The sequence below is a fragment of the Dysidea avara genome, chromosome 2 (genome assembly GCF_963678975.1).
Source record: "Dysidea avara chromosome 2, odDysAvar1.4, whole genome shotgun sequence".
In the NCBI taxonomy this organism is placed as follows: Eukaryota; Metazoa; Porifera; class Demospongiae; order Dictyoceratida; family Dysideidae; genus Dysidea; species Dysidea avara.
Window position 1 is genome coordinate 18840358 of NC_089273.1, and position 15510 is coordinate 18855867.

The 15510-nt window shown below is 40.7% G+C and overlaps 1 long non-coding RNA gene across 6 annotated transcripts in view; it reads right to left on the reverse strand.

Moving 5' to 3' along the window:
• LOC136246752 (uncharacterized) overlaps positions 1 to 15510 on the reverse strand; it is a 54041-nt gene that overhangs the window by 9511 nt on the left and 29020 nt on the right. The gene's annotated exons all lie outside the window — the stretch shown is intronic.

The following is a 15510-nucleotide window of genomic DNA, read 5'->3' on the forward strand; positions in this document are numbered from 1 at the left end:
GACCAAGGGTCAAAAAGAAAAAGACCAGCAAGAGACCTACGCTGCTATAAATGGAACTTTGATGGTCACTGCAACAAGGCTTCTTGCCACTTCAGTCATTGCTGTGTGCATTGTGGAGAAAGACACAGAGCAACAGAGTGCCCGCTGGTGAAGATAGCAAAGTGACATGACTACTCAACTTTGATTTGGCTGTATGCAGCCTTTATGGTTTGTATATGATTCTCTTTCTGTATTTTTTTGGAGGTATTTGTAATTGAAAAAATATGGGAACATTATTACCAGACTCTAATATTTGCCCATATATATATGGTGTGATATGTTCATCCCTATTCATACCGCACGCACGCACGCACGCACGCACGCACGCACGCACGCACGCACGCACACACACAACACATGTATAGAGCGTCCCACACCTCCATAGCAGGTAGACCACATATCCATAGGTCACAAGCAGAGGTTAATCCAATTTTGTACACTAGGCCCCAGAGGTTCTGTCATCTCCACCATAGTTGGTGTGATTCATGATTGATAGACCTCTCTCTCCCATAGATCTAGATTTAACACTCCATAGCACTGGGATGATCAAAGAGGGGAAATACACATACACGGACAAACTAGTGGTTCTGGATAGCTGCAGGCCCACACAGAGACTACATGAAGTCAGGAGATATACAGGAAGCCCTCTCAAGATAGATGAGTGGAATCAGGCATTGTGTTGCCATCCTGATAAACAGTTTGCACAATAAATAACTCAGTGTTTATTCTAGAGCCTATAGGAGGGGGGGGGGACTTTCCCCCCCCCCCCCCCCCCCTAAAATTTCAGACTCCCTTCCCTAAATTGTCAATGACAACTACACTGTATACTAATTTAAAATGGCACACAAAACTGTCTAAAATAATTGCTCTCAGATTCAATCTCATACAGTCTAATACGTAATTTTTTTCCAGGTTAAACAATTACATATGACACAAGCTTAAATATTTCTTGGGATATACGTATATACATATACAACTACCGATCAATCAAGCTAGTAATGCATCAATCTCTACCAACTGTACAATAACACAATCACAACAATGTTATGTTACAGCCTTGTCTAGCTAGTCTGGTAACTAGCTATTTCAACTGGTTTTATAAGGTTGTGAAGTGTAGCTAGCTCAGTATCATATAGACTTTCGCCCAGCCACCCACCCCAAAGGAGTAATTAACACTGTAATTTTACCACTGTGCATCTGTGATCAGCCATATTGGACGTAAACATTGATATGAGAAACCTAGATGCTCTAAAGTATTAGAATACAGTAGCTAGCATCCTGGACCACTGTAGTTCCTAATCCTAAGTAATTGCTACACAAACAAGACAACTGGCTGGTAAGCTATATATACTACTTAATACCTTTCCATTATGAGATTCCCAACTTGGGCTGGTAAGCTATATACACTACTTAATACCTTTCCATTATGAGATTCCCAATTGGAAAGAAGAATTGTATTCCCCTGCTAATTAGTCGCACACGTGCAACAATCATGATTTCAAATATTGAGCACTCAATTCAGTGGACACGTCTTTATAATAGAACTTATAATATAACTGGATTTTTGTATGAGTTATACAGAAAACATTAACTTCATTTTATGACAGTACTGGTAAATGTAAAGGTGGGTTACTGGAGTCAGCAAAAGATTCAACTACATCGAGTAGCTGCACTCCTTCAGCCATGGCGGGCACCACAGCCACCACAGCAGTGGAGCAACCAATGGCTACATGTAGTTCACATCAAGATATTATTCATAGTGAGGAGGAAACAACACGGAGCTCAGTGAGAACAGTTTTTCGTAGACTAAGTGTAGTTTCTACATCTTCGGATTGCTATCCTTTCAGTAGTACTGGCACAGCCAGTGTTACTACTTCTGATAGGCAAACCGAGCCTGAAACTAGCAGTGATAGTTTATATGAGACAGAGGCTGAAGCTGATAACACATCCAGTGAAGAAAGACCTCCAAAATCGAAAGTGAGTAAAAGATCAATAGTTAACAAAAGTGTTGTGTTTGGAAAGAGTAGTCCACTATGAAAGAGTAAGACACCGATAGACTTCAAAACTAAACATCCATGGCTGAGTTTTGATTCCCAGAAGAAGGGAGCTTATTATTGCAAATTTTGTCAAAAATTTTATAGTGGTGAACGTGGCCTTCCTAAAGGATCAGATGGTGTGTTTATAACTAAGCCATTTACAAAATGGTTCAAAGCTACTGGTTCTACTAAGAAAAACAATAGACTTTTGAAACACCAGGAATCACAGGCACACAAATTAGCCATATCACAGGCTGAATTGTGTGAAAACATGACACGCAGAGGCTCAGTGTATACTCAACTTTACAGTTGTGGTGCGTCAGATTCTGACAGGTGTTTGAATTTAATGATGTTATGTAAATACATAAAAAATTGTCTATTGGCTACTAAAACATGAAATTGTACATACCACTAATTATCAAAGTTTGATTGAATTATGTAAGAATGTGATGAAAGTGGTAATCTTGCAAGGTGGCAACAGCAAAGACCTGACAATGCTACCTATACATCTGCAGCAACATCAGCAGCAACATCAGCAGAAATGATAAAAGCTGTTGGTCAATATTTTGACGAGAAAAACACAGAAAAATTTCGGTCTAGTCCAGTCTTGTCACTGATGTGTGATGAATCAACAGATTTAAGAAATCGCACAGAATTGTCCAGTGTGTGTTCGTATTTGACTGATGCTGGTACCACAATAGAAAGTTTTGTAGCTATGAGGTTTAACTAAAGGATCACGGCAGAAGTCAAGCAAGCCATAAGTTCTCGAAGAGGTTATCACGCACATCTGACAAAACTACTACAGAGTGTACATGAGTGCCTCGCTACTACCACGCTCTTCACTGCAGATCAAATAGTTACTCTGAGGGACCTGCACAAGCAATTTAGCCATAAGAACAGTCTTATAACCTCACTGGAGACTAAGATTCTTGAAGTACTGGATAATGATGAAGACACAGAGACTAAAATATTACAAACAGAAGAGATTGCATCATCAACATCTATTGCTAAGGCCAAGATTACATATTGCCTTACTCATACTGTTTCTGAAGTAAAATATAAATTCAACACAAGACACATCCCCACCATCCCAACTCCTTCTGTATCTCCAGAGCGTCACACTAAAGAACCTGTCTCCCTCACTTGTCTCTCAAAATTGGACTTGCCAGTTCTCTGGTAACCCAATCCTTTGGCAAGCATTTTGGGACAGTTTCGAAGCAGTTGTACACAATAACACATCCCTGACCAGAGTCTAGAAACTGAGTTACTTGTGTGCTCAACTCAAGGGGGAAGCATCCAAAATCATTGCTATATTTCAACTCACCAATGCTAACTATACTCATTGAGTAGCTTTACTACAAGAACACTTCAGACAGCTGTACAAGCAAATTGATGCACATATGCAAGCTCTCATTAATCTTCCCAACCTCAGTCAGTCATACTCGAGTTTATGTGAGATCCATGATGCTATAGAAAGTCACATTCGTAGTCTTACATCACTAGGGAAACTCCTATGACAGCTTGCTTGTCTCAATTATCCTTGGAAAGCTCCCTGGAAAGATCAAACAAAAAAGAGCACATGGCAAGGGAGAGTGGACTGTTACAAAGTTACAATCTGCTACTCTTAATGAGCTGTACATCTTTGAGATGGGATCCCAAGTAGAAGACACACTATCACCAACAGCTGCATTTGTTGCTGGAGCTGGCAAGCCGATTGTTAAATTGAAAGCACAATGCTCCCCTTCTGTAAAGGACCTCATTCTCCCTCATTATGCAGTACTGTCACAGACCCTAAGCAATGCACCGATATTGAACGTCAGGACAGATTGTGCTTCAACTGTTTAGGATACCCGCTTGTAACTTGAAGCACCATTGTCACCACTGTGCCCTTGGACACCAGAGTAATCACAACCCACCTACCACTCTCCAGTCAACACTGTACAAACAGCAGAGCAATAACACAGCTCTCCCTCCACCCCTTGTTAAACTTCAATCTGCTCGTGTACATCCCGTGACCTCTCAATCTACTGGAGTACATCCTACAAGCTCTGTTCAACTACTAACCTGCTGTTCAACCTACTGGTGTACACTCTCGTGACCCTTCATCCCAAACACAACAATGTTTGCCTTCTCAAAATGGCTGTAGCAACAGTGACAAGTCAAAAAAGATGTGTTGAAACCAATATATTACTGGATGAAGGGAATTGCAAACTCATTGTCTCAACTAAGGGGATGAGCCAGTTTGAAGTCCTTTGAAGGTATGGAAGACCTGAAAAATCAAGGCTTGTGCAGTTCTGAAGTGGCACTACAAGGACAGATAATTGTAATTCTACTCCACTCCTAGTGAGCAATGTGACCCTGCTAACATTAAGATGGCAACTTGTTGGATGTTAGGCTAGTTTTTCAGTTACCAATGACCTCAGGTCACTTTTAATAGGAGCAGATTACTACTGGGACATAGTTGGAGATAAAAGTTGTTCGTGGCAGTGGACCAACCACAGTGAGTCGAAGTTAGGATACCTCATTTCAGGCCCAACCCAACAGGGGACTATCATTCCATGACAACCAATGATTTAGTGATTATCACCCCAACACAAAGTGATTTTGACTTAAAATGTTTCTGGACTTTGGAATCAATTGGAATTCACAAAGTGATGTTGAAGTCAACAATTACCTCACCTCATGTGTCATAAGACCCACTGATGAGGCATATGTAGCCAGATTTCCTTGGAGAACACATCATCCTCCTCCCCTTCCTAGTAATTATACTGTGGCAGAATGTAGAGCACAACAATTAGCAAGGAGACTAGCCACTAATCCTAAGCTATTGTTGTTGTACCACCAAATCATTACTGACCAAGAAGCAAGGGGGGTTTCATTGAGCAAGTCGACACATCAAGTGAGTATACTGAGACTCATAACATTCCACACCATGCAGTAGAGAAAGACTCACCAACTACAACCCATTAGAATTGAATTTTATTGTAGCTGCTGTGACAGTCAGCTAGCCACCCCTCACTTAATGACTGACCAGACAGAGATCAGTGTACCATATAGTAATGATTTGTGTGCCATCCTCATTCATTTCAGTCTTCATCAATTTGGGATCTCAGGTGATATTGAGATGCTATTTTTGAACATATACACTTAGGCCAATGAAATGTGATTACCAGTTTCTTGCTCAGAATTTTGAAAATTTGATGCGAGCGGTTATTATTCATTATTTTCCAAAAGCACAACATGAAAATTTCTGCCAAAAAACAGTGAGATCTACATTGATCACTCTTGCACTAAATAGCTAAATTATGTTAATACTAATCCATACAAAAATATTTAGCTATTTCTGTTACTCCTAAACAAGTGATTTTCCAAGAGTATAGCTGATTGCTCTATTAGAGTAAAAGTGACTGCTCTATTAGAGTACTTTGATCTGAATTACCAATAATGAACGGGTATTATAAAAGGCATGTGAGCAGGCAATGACGCGAAACTGCTAATCAAGTTTCATTGGCCTTACATCCAGATGATAGAGATTACACCCAGTTTTTTTGGATTTCAAACCCTACAGATTTGTCCAGTTTCATATTTGGAATTTCAAAGTGATACCCTTTGGAGCAGTTATTTCCCCTTCATACTTAATGCAGTCCTTCAACATCATCTCAAGCAGCATAATATCGTGACATGCAAATTAATCTTACATTTACAATGTCATTACTGGCTGTGATACGGAGGATGCAGCCACAGACTATTACAAGGAAGCACGAGCTATTATGTCTAGTGGAATGTTAAACATTCATAGCTGGTCCTCCAACAGTAGCAGATTTCTGTTCAAGACAATACTGCCAATGATCACAGCCCTGTTAAAGTTTTAGGTCTCCATTGGGACCCAACCAGTGATTACTGTCACTAGTAGCAAAGCCCTTTCTCCTCACAAACAACCACTTGATCACCAACAGTGAAGTACTACAAGACAGAGAAATACCTACCAATCCAATACAAATAATCTAGTAGTATATTTCACCAATACAGATATTGATACCGATAATTGGCATATAATTTACACATCTCTATCATTAGCTTTGCGTGACTGCTCTATTAGAATATCTTTATTGCAGTGACTGTTCTATTAGAGCATTTTGATCTTTTTCATGCAAACATAGAAAGCAGCAGTTGAGACTGAATTAAGGATTAAATGTTCACTAGTATCTGCAGGTATACGCGACTTTCTTTGTTTTTTCTTTTTGTTTTTTTGTCATACTTTTTTCTATGATCCCTAACTGAACATAAAATTCTTAATTTTTCCTCGTCTTGTTTGTAACATCATTATAACTGGTGAATCAGCACATACTGCATCAAAAGAAATGAGAGTGCCAGGGTTAATGTTTCCATCTGAATGTGCTCCAGCTATCAATTATATACTCCAAAGTGAAGTGGGTACTACACTTTGCTTTCAGGTATGTTCAGCCTGTACTACAAATGAAGAACAATAGGAGAAGCACCTCTGCAACCAATCCAGTCACTATGAAAAATATGGACAATCTGCAATTATCAATTACTGACTCAAAAGTGGCTAATACGTTTCGCTTTTAGCTATGTTCAGCTCGTTTTACAGCATTGCAAACAAAGAACAGTTGTAGAAGCACCTCTGCAGTCACACCATGGTAAATACAGATGATTCCAATTTACAAAAGTAGGGAAACCATTGCACTAGAGTTATCACAAATCGATACTTTTGGCTGTCAGCAAAATGGAATGGTACATACAGGAGTACAAAGGCAAGTCTATGAAGCGTGCAGTGTTCTTACTGCAGTATGTCAAAAGGCATATCTTGGGATGAAGCGGCATCAAAAAGTGGAAAAATCAAGCCCATAGCCTTAGCTTTTATCGAATTATACTTGTCTGAAGGTATTAATTAGCCAGTCAGGAAGTAGAAAATTCCACTAAATATTGTTTTTAATAAACTCGTAGCAACTTTTAGGAAGTGTTTCAGGTCGTACTCTTCTTGTGAGTTATGATGACATTATTCGAATATTCAATCACAACAGTTACAACAAATCTTGTAGCCAAACATGTATTACAACAGCAGCATTAGAGTTAACAGTTCTGACAGATCACGTATTATATATTACGTGCCCTACAACTGAAATAACTGGCTATCTCATTCACTGAGCCTTCAATAGCAACATGTCCAATGCTTTTAAGAACATTGTGATTAGTAGGTCACATGTTTGCAGTTTCTTGATGCACTCAATTAACCACAAGCACCTGAAAAGCTGGATAACCATAAACGCCACTTACAGGCACTGGTTGACAGCTATCAACTGTCAAGCCATGATCAAGCCATGCATAACAGATTTAGCCATACTAAAACTCAATACAAGAGTCATCTGGACCACATTTTATACCCATCACATCATCAAATGCAAGAGCCACATGCTCTCGATATCACAATACACTGCTAATGACCATTTTTGCACTATCCCATAAATATATATACAATATATAAGGTAAATTGACAACAAATGAATTCGACAACCACAGAGTGAACTGACTAGTATGTACACAAACATTGTTGATGTAACAACACATGAGTATATTGTGTACACTTAGCTAATATCTTGTACATGTTAGTATCAAACAGTATGGTAGCACTGTTTAAGTAGGAATCCCCTGAAATGATGCGAGCTGCCAAAAATATTGCCTTTAAAAACAAGCTAAGAAACTTCTTACGCGACAAAAATCACCTTTACGAAATAATACTAGTCCATCTAGCATCAAATGTAGCGTTAAAAGCAAGAAAACGCTTACTGGCGGCCGAATATAGAATTTTTTTAAAATCGTCAAAACTCAAACTCAAAATTTCGTCTCACTGCCTCACTCACTGCCTCACTCACTGATCACAGTCCCAAACCTAGAGCCCAAACGAAGCAGCGCACAGTCACCATTTTATGCCACAACAACAAACTCACCGGTGGGATGTGCCTTTTGGGGTTCCGACGAGTGTACGCCCTGTGCGCCTTGTCTTTTCTTTTATCTTCAACCAGGCTGCTTGTCTTCTTCTTCATCCAACAAAACCATATCAAGGCATTAATTTTCCATATCAACACTCTCTTTAAGCAGCATAATAGACACCACACTAAATTATTTAAGGTGCTTAGGCTATGCTACTGTACGGAGGCACCCGGTACTCCACGATAGGTCACAACATCACGCCCATTCTTTATTCTACGTATTATTGATCTATTCATCGAGACCACGATTACCACGCCTATTTTACGCTAGCTGTATTTGTGACCACACACCTTCAAGTTGGTAAGCTCAGATTCGAGATTCTCTTATATAATACTACATGAATCGATCGAAACCACAATGACCACACCCCTTTTTGGGCAAGAACACATCTTTGCAGGCTGACTCAAGATGCTTTAATACAGCAGTCACCCTAATAGAACAGTCACATGTTTATAGCTGTTTTATCAAAAAACTAAACAAACTAGTATATTAAAAAGTATAAATTTAAAAATGAAGTAGGAATCCAAGCGATAAAAAGTAGTGAAACAAGAGATGAACAATGGTAGCTATTACAGTATAGCTCAGTGGGAAATCCTACTTTGGCATTGAACACAAAATAATTGTTATACCATGCCAAAGTAGGGATTTCCCACTGAGCTATACTGTAATAGCTACCATTGTTCATCACTTGTTTCACTACTTTTTATCACTTGGATTCCTACTTCATTTTTAAATTTATAATTTTTAATACATACAATACAAGTCCTACCATGTTGTACATCACTCAGTCTGTTAAAGTATTTCTTGAGTGTCATTATACTGATTACTACACTGATAGCAGAAGATTCTAAAATTGGCCATTTCTAACCCAAGTACACCTGCAACAAGTTCGAAGCATCTTCTCATAGGATGACCTGACTGAATGGTTCAAGCGATATGAAATCTGCTGCAGCAGAATGGCTAGAACAATGAGATGAAAGCTAAAAAGCTATTGACCTGACCTGGCTAAAGTTGACCATGAAACAGCAAGGAATTTATGAGCAGGTGATGAAATCCATCTCATAGAGAATGAAGCCATAGTAGTGTGTGTTGATGGATAACTTTCATTGCAGGCAGTTGTCTCTCTGTATTTTGCTATAAACTGTAGAGGACAATAGATCAAACTATGTCAGCAGCTGATGTGTCAATACGTCAACAGCTGGTAATATGGGACAAGTAAGCAAGCTATTGCATGCAGCTGGAGAGATTAATTATTGGGGGTAGTTGATGTAGTGAGAGCTAAGTTGATGATGACAACAGCTGCTCAGCAGCTACCATATGGAGGGAAACCTTGGAGGAAAAATTTGGCGAATCAAGCAAAATATCAGTTGGCAAAATAAAATTTGGTGAATTGTTAGCAAAGTTTATGCCCTATTTAATTACTAATTGCTGTGTCTGAAGTGAGAACTGGGAGTGCCATGCCTTTTCGGTGCCTGGAGTCAGCTATCAACTAACAGTAGATCTACACCCTCTGGAATAGTGAATATTGTATTTAATATGGTAGGACTCACTACTTGTCACACCCATTTCGAGGTGAGGTTTGAGGATACCACGTATACAGTAGCTAGCTACCTAGTGACGTAGTTGAGGCAGGCTTGGCTCTAGCGTGATGCCTGGCCCAGTAGCCCTTGGTCGAGTAGAAAATTGGTTAGTTCAAGGCTTGGTTTGCTATTTTCTTCACCAGTAAAATATTTGGATGGGGAATATTTGGTAAATTTATGGTCATTCGCCAATTTAACAAAGCTGATGCAACTTTGGTCACAGTTGTGCTTGCATGATGATGGGTTAGTATGTGGACAGTACACACCATGACCTAGCCTCAATACAGTATCGGTTTTGCATACCACCTCACTCTGCTATATCAGCTGCTACTCAGTTAGGGCTAGAGAAAATGATGGCCAGAGAACGTCTAATTGGGAATGTTGCATGACATCAAACTGCAGCAACCTTCACCAAAGAGCTTACAGAGTGGTTTGCTAATATGGTGTTTCAGATATCTTACATCCAGATCAGGGCAGAAATTTTCATCTTATGTCAGACTTTTGATACTTTTGGAGTACCAAATCACGAACCGCAGCCTACCACCCTGTTGGTGATAAGAGTACGTAGATGAATACTTTAACAGCAAATGCTGTCTGCTGATGTCAACAATGACTAAGAAAAATATCTTCCTTTTGTGCTTTATGCATATCACACTGCTGTCCATATTCAACAGGGGTCTCACCATTTGGGCTGATGTTGGCAGATGTGCCCACAAGTCACCGATTCTATCTAGTATGGCTTATGATGTAACCTCTCATCTTCAAGCTAAGTTACCTTAGCTTTGAGATTTTGTTGAGACATACAGCACCCAAGTTAGCAAGCAGAACTATTATGATGGATCATGTTGTATCTGCTGTAAGTGATCCTATTTGGCTTTCCATCACTACAGCAGGCAAGTTAGATCCTAGTTAGGCAAGAGCATATTATGCTTTTTAACTTTCCAATTATTCTTTCTGGCAGTTCTTTTTAAATTTACCAAACAAAATTATTCCTGGAATTTGTGCAAAAAACAAGCATACTAGTTAGTTTTACATAATAGTTAAGACATCTAAACAAACACAGGTTCTACAGAGTTTAGAAACCCAAAAGGCCCTATGCTGTGGTGCACGAGTAAAATTTGCTGCTACTTCACAGCTGCTGGTGGCATGATAAATGTAGCATTCTTGAGTAGAACAAGCCCCTGTCCACTTGTAACTGCTATCCAGTTTAACAGCCATGAGCAATTGCCCGTGTTTTGTATATCCCAGAGACAGAGACATGAACAAGGGATCTACAGGATTTAGATATCTGTAAGAAGCTAACGAAATTTGAATATTTCACCTTGCTGTGGTCTAAATAAGTGACTGCTATACTAGAATTATGAACTCGAAGTTAACTGCTCTATTAGAGTATAAGTGACTGCTCTATTAGAGTATCTCAATCTTTTCAACTGTTTTTATGCTTACATTGTTCCAGTCTTGTATCCAGATTTACATTTGCATCACACTAGAAGAAAAATTAAGTAATCACTCCTAGAACTCATCTGATTATTCCAGAATATTCCCCAATTCTCTTCCACTATCTAGGATTCTCAAATTTATTCTGGCATAATAGACACGTCCCTACTCACATGACAAGTAACAGTGGGACTTCGGGTACCACACCTTTATCTGTGAGATGTGGTACAGCCTACTGAATGATTTAGATAAAATTAACTATTACTGACCCAATTAACATGTAATGTTGTTACTAGTATATAATCCACTGGATAAACACTCAGTCTTAGCTATCATAGGTGTAGCAAGATATTTGTAGATAGGAGCTCTGGTTTGGTATTGAAAAAAAAAAAGGTCAACACCTGCTAAGAATGGCTGTCCTCCACTAAATGATAAAACACATAAAATTCTTATTCACAACTTTACAGTTTTGCTTCTCTGAATACTGTGACTGTTTTATTAGAGTGTCTCGATCTTTTTTCATTTACAATCACAAAATCACGACAGAGGCTTCAGCTCCCCCCCCCCAAGGTTGCTACGCCTATGGCTATCATCTTGCATGGCCTTCATGGCCAGTCCTAAAATAGCTTTCTGTCATTCAGTAGAAAGGTAGTACAGTTTGAATCCCAACAATTACCTTGACAATAGTGCTGTGCACTGTGTGGAAATAACCAGTTGTTAACCAGTGTTGTATAAGTCAGCCAATAACTGGTGAAGAAACCTTTAAACTGGTTTATTGTCCACCCACTTGGTAAACCATAAATTACCCCTGCTGACAAGTGTTAACATAACCTCAAAGCATGTGTAAATATGTGATTGTAATAACTGTTATTGCTAGACAGGATGTTGATGGTCACTTTGGTACCACCCTAAACCTTCCAGCAGGTTTGTTGAGTACATATTATCAAGAGTTCTTTATATTATGAACTCTTGATATTATGGGGAGTGTATAAACAGTGGAATGGACTACTGGAATGGTGGAATAGTGGAATGAAATTTTTAAAGCTCAATATCCCCAAATAAGAGCTCAAATTCCTAATAGCCAGCCCAATTACACACTTTTTTAAGAATGATTGCAAAAGGTTGGCTCTTTTGTACCTTCCAGGCTTGCAGAGCCAGGCATACTCGTCCTACTACCATAGTTAACCTGCAGTTAAATGTGCATACATGTATACATAAGTGCACACTGTCTACTTAGCGCAGAGCAGCACCGAGCCACATGGTTGGCAAGTCTTTGAGCACGTAAGCTTTGTCTCGAAACAACTTGGTTCTTAGTTCTTCCTTATTTCTTTAACCTATTGGCCGACAATTTGTGTGAAAATTCTTTTCCCTCTGGCTAGTATTTGGGTGTTTGCCAGCCAGTGACGTCATAGTCTGAACTTATGTATACATCATACACAATGTAAAGTGTGCATATACTGTAATAAGGTCACCTATCTAACCAGGCTAACTTGTTAATAACTCTGTGTGTCAATCATTAATTTTGTTTGCAAAATTATGTTGCACTGTGTTCAGAAATGACTTCATTCAGTACAGTACATGAGCCACAAGAATGCTGAAAGTATGTAATTGGGCTGACTTTCAGGAATTTGAGCCCTTATTTGGATGTGATGAACTGATAAAAATTTCACTGCACCATTCCACTATTCCACCATTCCAGTAGTCCATTCCACTGTTTATACACTCCCCATATTATGTGTATGTTAGATATCCACTGGAGGTTTTTAGTAGGGTTGACAACCCGAGGGCCTGGTTTGGTCACCGAGGCGTGGCATTAATTAGTGACCGAGGCACAGCCTCGGTCAATAATTAATGCCCGCTGAGGCGCCAAACCAAGCACGAGGGTTTCAACCTACTAAAAACCGACAGTGGGTGACGGAAGGAGTGATAGTATAGGATGTAGTTCGGTAACTAGATGAGCGTCCTCTTTGTGATGGACACGGATACAACTACTCACGCTGCCACTATTACTCTATCACGTGTTAAGCTCTAAATACAGCACAGCATTACAACATTATATTGGTGCGCGTGTGTATGCATATTAGCTATATGGGTTCGGTCAGTCGCAATCTCCAACATCCTCCGGGGGGGCACGGATGCACTCTGTCCATTCTAAAATCTGTTGTCTAGCTCTATCAGCAGCTCCACGTCTTGGACGGGTTTCAACACGTTGCTCAGTCTGTTCATTTGTACTTGCTACTTTGAAATCTTGATCATCTTGTTCACCAGTTGCTTGGCTTCGAATACTGGTTGCATCATTTGATGTTACTTCAAGTGGATAGAGTTTTGAGATGGGTCTGTTGGTGACGCCATTCTTTGTACGGATGGTTGCAGAGCGAACCAAACCATCATTTCCTTCCACGAGATCTACAATCAAAGCTAGTTTCCAATTGATACGGACACAATCATCGTGCACCAACACAACATCACCAACCTTGATCTGTTGGCCACCTCGTCCTGAAGGACGATAGAATTCTCTTAGAGATGTTAAGTATTCATCCCTCCACCGGTTGGTGAAGTGCTCTAGCAAGATTGATTGTTTCTTGGCGTCTCTTCTAAGTTGGTCTGCGTCAAGGTAACTTGGGTCTCTCACTTCTTCAATATCAGCCCTTTCATGAGGTAGTCTAATAAGCCTTCGCCCATGCAGAAGGTGTGCTGGTGTGAGTGGTTCAAGATCTATTAATTCACCTGATATGTAGGTAAGAGGACGGTCATTCAAGATTGCTTCAACTTCAGTGATGATGGTTTGTAGTGTCAACAGATTAACGTGGGCCCTTCCCAATGTCTTCTTGACCGCCATCTTGGTGAGGCCAATAAGTCTCTCCCAGTAGCCTCCAAACCATGGTGCCTTCTTCGATATAAATTTCCACACAGTGCCTTCCCGGCCCAACGATGTTGCTATCTCTTCAGATGTCAATAGTTTATAGAGTTCTTCTGCGGCGGAGGAATACGTAGTTGCATTGTCTGACATCATGACGATCGGCAGTGATCTCCTGGCAACAAAGCGGCGAAAGGCAAGCAGGAAGGTTGCTGTGGAGAGGTCTGTGACTACCTCTAGATGTACTGCCCTGGAAGTCGCACAAGTGAATAAGCAGATGTAGACTTTGCTTTCCTCGTTCTGTTGCTTGACGTACAAAGCTCCAGTGAAGTCTACACCAGTTATGGAGAACGGCGGCACATCTTGCACTCTGGCCTTCGGGAGTGGTGCTGATTCTGGGGTCCCATATGGTCTTCCTCCATGTCGTCTACAAACTGTGCATTGTCGTAACAGTTTCTTGACATACTGACGTCCTGAAGGTATCCAGAAAGTCTGTCGAAGGGCTGTTAGGGTAGATCCAACACCTGCATGGGACAGAAAGACATGCGTGTTGTGAACAATAAGTGCGGTGAAGTGGTCATTCTGTGGCAACAGGTAAGGAAACCTGGCCAGCTCGCTGAGCGGAGCATTGTGTATCCGTCTCCCACACCGCAAGAGGCCCCTGTCATCAACGAACAACCGAAGTTGCCGGACGAGAGGTAGCTTCTTCACTTCAGGACGGGTACACTTGGATTTGGCACTAGCCATCTCCAATGGGTATCTAAGCTCTTGGCAAGCTTGGATCCACTGAATCCGTGCAGAGCTGAGCTCTTCAACAGTTAAGGGGCCATTCAGCTTAGGCCGTGATCTGCACAGATTGTTCACAAATCTGGTTATGTATGCAGTGATGGCAAGCAGCTTGTTTAGGGAGCTGTAGTTGCTCAACTTGATGATTTGGTGAAGGCCAGTGTCTTGGTTGGTCGGTCGTTGAGGGACGAATTCCTCAGCAATGGCTGCAGCTGCATGTAACTGGATTGCTGGTTCCATCTGCCATGTTGGCCAAGCATTTGGTGTGGTTAACCACGGTGGGCCCTTCCACCACAAGCTGTCAGTTGAACTAAGGGATTGAAAACTGATTCCACGAGTCAGGAGGTCTGCCGGATTGTCCGTCGTGGGGCAGAAGTGCCAAGTGGAACCAGGGATAGCTGCTCTAATCTCTGCCACACGGTGTTGTACAAATTGGGGCAAGGGCTTAGTGCTTGCCAGCCAGTGTAGCACAATCTGGCTATCTCCCCAGTAGTAGGTGGGAGTGTTCTCCAGTTCCAGAGAATCACTGACAAACTTCGCTACTCTGGAGGCGATTACGGCAGCCATTAGTTCAAGCTTGGGTAGCGTCAGGCTCTTCAAAGGGGCGACACGGTTCTTAGCCATTGTAAAGCTCACATTGTTATCACTAACTAGGAAGGCTACAGCTCCGTAAGCCTTCATACTGGCATCTGCGAATACGTGAAGGTTGACATCAGCTCTACGGAATCCCTCCTTAAAGTAGCAGCGGTCAATGATCAACTCA